The sequence below is a fragment of the Alligator sinensis genome, unplaced genomic scaffold (genome assembly GCF_000455745.1).
Source record: "Alligator sinensis unplaced genomic scaffold, ASM45574v1 scaffold364_1, whole genome shotgun sequence".
Classification (NCBI taxonomy): domain Eukaryota; kingdom Metazoa; phylum Chordata; order Crocodylia; family Alligatoridae; genus Alligator; species Alligator sinensis.
In genome coordinates, this window is record NW_005842546.1 from 156,580 (window position 1) to 162,071 (window position 5,492).

Genomic DNA, 5,492 nt, shown 5'->3' on the forward strand with positions numbered 1-5,492 from the left:
ACAATGCGAGGTCACGGTCGGCAGGGCTAACCGGACCCTATCGTGCATCCACAGGTGCATCTCAAGTAGGGCCAAGGAGGTGATCCTCCCCCTCTACGCGACACTGGTCAGGCCACAGCTGGAGTACTGTGTCCAGTTCTGGGCACCCCACTTCAAGAGGGATGTGGACAACATTGAGAGGGTCCAGAGGAGGGTCACCCGCATGATCCGGGGACAGCAGGGCAGACCCTATAATGAGAGGCTACGGGACCTGAACCTGTTCAGCCTTCACAAGAGAAGGCTGAGGGGGGACCTGGTGACCATCTATAAACTCACTAGGGGGGACCAGAAGGGTTTGGGGGAGACCTTGTTTCCCCTAGCACCCCCCTGGGATAACAAGGAATAACGGCCACAAGTTGTTGGAGAGTAGGTTTAGATTAGACATCCGTTGGAACTACTTCACAGTCAGGGCGGCTAGGATCTGGAACCGACTTCCAAGGGAAGTGGTGCTGGCTCCTACCCTGGGGGTCTTTAAGAGGAGGCTCGATGCCTACCTGGCTGGGGTCATTTGAGCCCAGTTTTCCTCCTGCCCAGGGAGGGGGTCAGACTTGAATATCTACAAGGTCCCTGCCAACCTGACTTCTATGATTCTATGATTCTATGAAAATGTTTAATGATACTCACTATGTCTGACATTAGGCTGGGGTATATTGTACCTAGAAGGAAGAGGGTCTGACTTTATCAAGTCTCTGAGCCCTCACAACATTCCCATGGAACTACCTCTACTTCCACAGTTCTGAATTTGATCATCCCATCCTTCCTAGACTAATTTTTCTTTGGGAATGACTATTGGCTTGTTCAGAATGAGGTTGGGGACAGGTGATTATTTAGTATTTGTATGGGAGAAGGGTTTGAGAGCTGCAATCATAGTCTATGACCCTTTTTTTTTTCTTAGCACTCTTGGAGACCAGAACAAAACGATGTTTCATGCCCCCAAGAACTGGTGATCAAAGACAGGAAGGTACAGAAGTCAAGAAGCAAAGCTGGATTATTGAGTTGCCCCATAGTTCTCCATCCTGATGAGCTTCAGGATCCTTCTGCAGATCTCCTTAGGCCTCATCACATAGATGATAGGGTTGAGCACAGGTGACATCAGGATGTAGATATTCCCTATGACTACATGGATCAGTGGTACATGGCTCTTCCCCAGCCAGTGCACCACAGAGACCCCAATGAATGACACATAGAAGGCCAGCACCACACAGATGTGGGCCACACAGGTGTTGAAGGACTTCAGCCGCTCCTTGCTAGATGCCAGCTGCAGGACTGTCTGGATAATAAGGACATAGGACAGGAAGATGAGCAGTGAGTCCAGCCCCATCACCAGGAGGATGACAGTCAGGCCATACATAACATTGGGAGTGGTGCTGGCATAAGTCAGGTTCCTGACATCCTGGTGCAGACAGTATGAGTGGGACAGGACTTTGGACCTGCAGAATAGCAGAGGGAGAATGAGCAAGGGAACATCACGCCCCTGGCCACAGCACCCGACCAATCTTTGCTGTCACAGCATTGGTGAAGATGGCAGCATGTCTCAGAGGGTGGCAGATGGCTACGTACCAATCTAAGGCTAAGGCTAAGGCCAGCAGGATGGTGAACTTGATGGCAGAGAGGCATTGTATAAGGAACATCTGGATGAGGCAGGCACTAAATCTGATTTCCTTCATGCCAAATCAATTGAGAGAGAGGAGTCTGGGCACTGCAGCGGTGGACATCACCAGGTCAATGGCAGCAAGCATGCACAGGAAGAAATACCTGGGGGTATGAAGAGTACAGCAAAGTTGCCAATGACAGCCAAGATGTACATGCAGCAGAGAGGGAATGCCATCTAGAAATGGGTGGACTGTAGCCCAGAGATGCCAACCAAGATGAAGGCAGGAGAGCTAAGGTTGTTACCACTGGGAGAGGGCACGCTGTGCTGGCTAAAATCGTGATGCTATTCCATGCAACTCCCACCCTGCTGCAAGGAAAAGGGAAATGACATGGCAATGAAGCATGTCTAATAATACTGCTTTTACTGGGATTGCAGTTTGTAGGTAGCCTCATTCCTCATGGGAGGTCATCTAGTCCAACCCCTGTGTCTGTGCTTGGAAATACAATCATAGGATTATAGAGAAGTAGAGTTGGAATTGACTTCTGGAGGTCATCTTGTCCAGTCCCCTGCCTGAGACAAGATCATCCCTATCTAAACCATCCCATACATTTTTTTTTCTAATCTATTACTAAAACTACACAGTCATCCTAACACAACCACAAGACATATCACCTCAACCTGCCACAGGTAAAGCAGGAGGACAACAGTGCTTAGTATACTGCTGCTCTAAGGGTTGTTAAGGTATGCTTGCAAGATCCCAGGTAGTGGCCCCACCTCCCACTGCAGACAAAGGCAAAAACCCAGAGTCTGCACCAATCTGACCATGGGGGAAAATTCTGTCCTGACCCCAATGTAATGTCAGTCTGACCCCCGAATGCAGGGGCAAGACCCTCTAGCCAGGAATCTCCAGGTTTGAGTCCTAGCAGAGCATTGGCACAGCCCAGCCCTGATTCCCAACTTTGGTTGCAGCCAACACCCAATGCCTCTGAAGAAGGCTTAAAAAAGCCATGACTGTAGCAACAGGAGGAGGAAAAAAATCATTCCTGGCTCCATGTGGCAACCAGCAAAGCTGAGAAACATTGGAAATACATATAGCAGGGAGGGGAATGGGGAAGAAATAACTATAGCAGGGAGGGGAACATAGGGAATGGGAAGAACGTGAATGGGAGTGTGGGGCCATTGCTCAGCAACTCAGGACAGCTAGTCACTGGGACACAAGAGAAAACTGAACTCCTGAATGCCTACTTTGCTTCGGTCTTCCACTGGGCCAAGGGGAAAATCATGCCAGCTAGGGTGCAGAATGAGCAGGGCCCAAATGACCTCCTTCCTACTATTGCTGTAGAACTGGTGTGTGATCAATTAAAGAAAATGGATGTATATAAGTCAGCAGGTCTGGATGAAATTCATCTGAGAGTGCTGAAGGAGCTGGCCGAAGTCATCGCAGAGCCCCTGGCGAAGGTAATTCCAAAATTTGTGGCACTTCAGGGAGGTCTCCAAGGACTGGAAGAGGGCCAGTGTTGTGCCTATGTTCAAGAAGGGGAGGAGGGAGAACCCGGGTAACTGTAGGCCAATTAGTCTAATTTGTATCCCAGGGAAAATCCTGGAAAAATTCATTTAGGAGTCTATGTACGATAGGCTTGCAAAAGGTAGGATTCTGAATGACAGCCAGCATGGCTTTTGTCACGGGCAGGTCTTGTCTTACCAACCTCATCTCCTTTTCCAATCAGGTGACTCACCACCTGGATAAGAGAGAGGAGGTTGTTGTTATATACTTTGACTTTCAAAAAGCTTTCAATCTAGTATCCCATGATGTTCTCACAATAAAATTGGGAGACTGTGGCCTTAACTCTGAGACAGTCAGGTGGGTGAGAAACTGCCTGCAGGGCAGGACCCAGAGAGTCCTAATGCACGGATCTGTGTCATCTTGGTGAGAAGTGGCCAGCATTGCCCCTCAGGGGTTGGTGCTTGGTCCAGTGCTTTTTCAACATCTTCATGAATGATTTGGATGGGGGGCAGGGGATGAAGAGCTCACTGGCCAAACTGGCGGATGACACCAAGTTATGGGGAAGCGTGGTCACACTTGAAGATAAGCTGCAGATACAGATAGACCTAGACAGGCTGGCAAGTTGGACAGACCAGAACCAGATGAAGTTCAACATCAAGAAATGTAAAATGCTCCATACCTACAGGCATACCTACAGGCTTGGCAATGCCAACCTGACCTGCCCTACAAATGAAAGGGACCTGGGGGGAATAATTGACCACAGTATGAACATGAACCAGCAATGCAATGCTATAGCCAGCAGGGCCAACAATACCCCGGCATGCATCGATCAATGTATCTCCAGCAAAACCAAAGAAGTGACTCTCCTGCTCTACTCAGCATTGGTGAGACTGCAGCTGGAGTACCATGTCCAGTTCTGGGAGCCGCACTTTAAGAAGGGCATGGTAAAGCTTGAGAGAGCCCAGAGAAGGGCCACCCGTATGATTAAAGACTTGTGCAGCAAGCCACCTGAGGCAAGGCTGAGGGATGTGGGATTTTCAGCCCAAGGAAAAGAATACCGAGAGGGGACCTTGTAGCAGCATACCGCTACATCAGGTGTATGCCAAGGACTCAGTGAACAACTGTTCACCAGGGCACCCTTGGGGAAAACCAGGAGTAATGGTCACAAACTCCTGGAAGACCATTACAGGCTCAACATTAGGAAAAAAAGTCTTCACAGACAGGGTGTCCAGACTGTGGAATAAGCTCCCTCCAGAGGTGCAATCACCATCCCTGGAAATCTTCAAGAGGAGACTGGACAGTCACCTCGCTGCGGTCACCTGACCCCAGTTGTCTTTCCTGTCTGGTGCAGGGGGCTGGACCCGATGATCTTCCAAGGTCCCTTCCAGTCCTACAATCTAGGAATCTATTAATCTAGCATAGCTACTCCTAGATCATCCCTGAGCAATGCTTATCCAGCTTAAACACTTTCAATAATAGTTTCCACAACTTCCCTTGGCATCTATTGCACTGCCTCGCTGCTATAACAGTGAAGAACTTTTGGAAGAATTGTGTTTATTTAGTCTGGAAAAGAGAAAACTGATCTGGGATTTGATAACAGTCTTTACATACCTGAATGATGGTTGTATGGAGGATAGGGGCTGCCTGTGGTCACAAGGGACAGAACAAAGAGCAATGGGTGTCTGTACACATACCCCAGAGTGAAGTGGGGGGGAGATTAATTAGAGTGGCGCTGAGAGCCACTCTAAAGCACCTGCAGCATCCCATGTATTCAGTGTCCCATGCTTCAAAATGGCATTGGAGGTGCTTTAACTAAAGCTCACACACTCTGTAGCAGAGAGCAGACCTCAGATAACATCACAGAGCTGGATGTACAAAACTATTTTGGCACTAAAAGATGCAGACAGAAACCCTGGGGGATTGTTAACAGTCTCTCAGCTGGTGCTGGCTCCTGCTGCCAGAGCGATGAGAGCCAGGCTCTTCAGAAAGTCACCGCTGCCTGTCGGGGGGAGAGCTCCAGAGCCCCTGAGTGTGACCTGGGAACCAGGGGGATGCAGCAAAGGAAGGGGAATCAGGAGCTGGGGAGACACCAGGGATAATGGTGAATGAGCTCTGAGTCTGGCCACCTTTGTGGGAGTCTGCAAGCACCTGGGGAAAGACATGGGACAGCCCCATCGGAAGCAGTGCTTGCATCTAGGACCTGCAGCTTCTGCTCTAGGCCTGGAAGAGCTGCTGCAAACTCAGGTGGATGCAGTGACCATCTCGCCTTTCCTCCCTGTTCAGCTAAATTTTACAAATCCCCCTTCCTCCCCAATTCACACAGAGGCTTTGCAAAATTCAGGGGGGCGGAGGGGC

General features: G+C 49.5%; 1 pseudogene; it reads right to left on the minus strand.

Annotated features, from left to right (window-relative positions):
- Positions 1-1,027: 1,027 nt before the first annotated feature.
- LOC102381085 lies at positions 1,028-1,706 on the minus strand (annotated as a pseudogene).
- Positions 1,707-5,492: the final 3,786 nt, after the last annotated feature.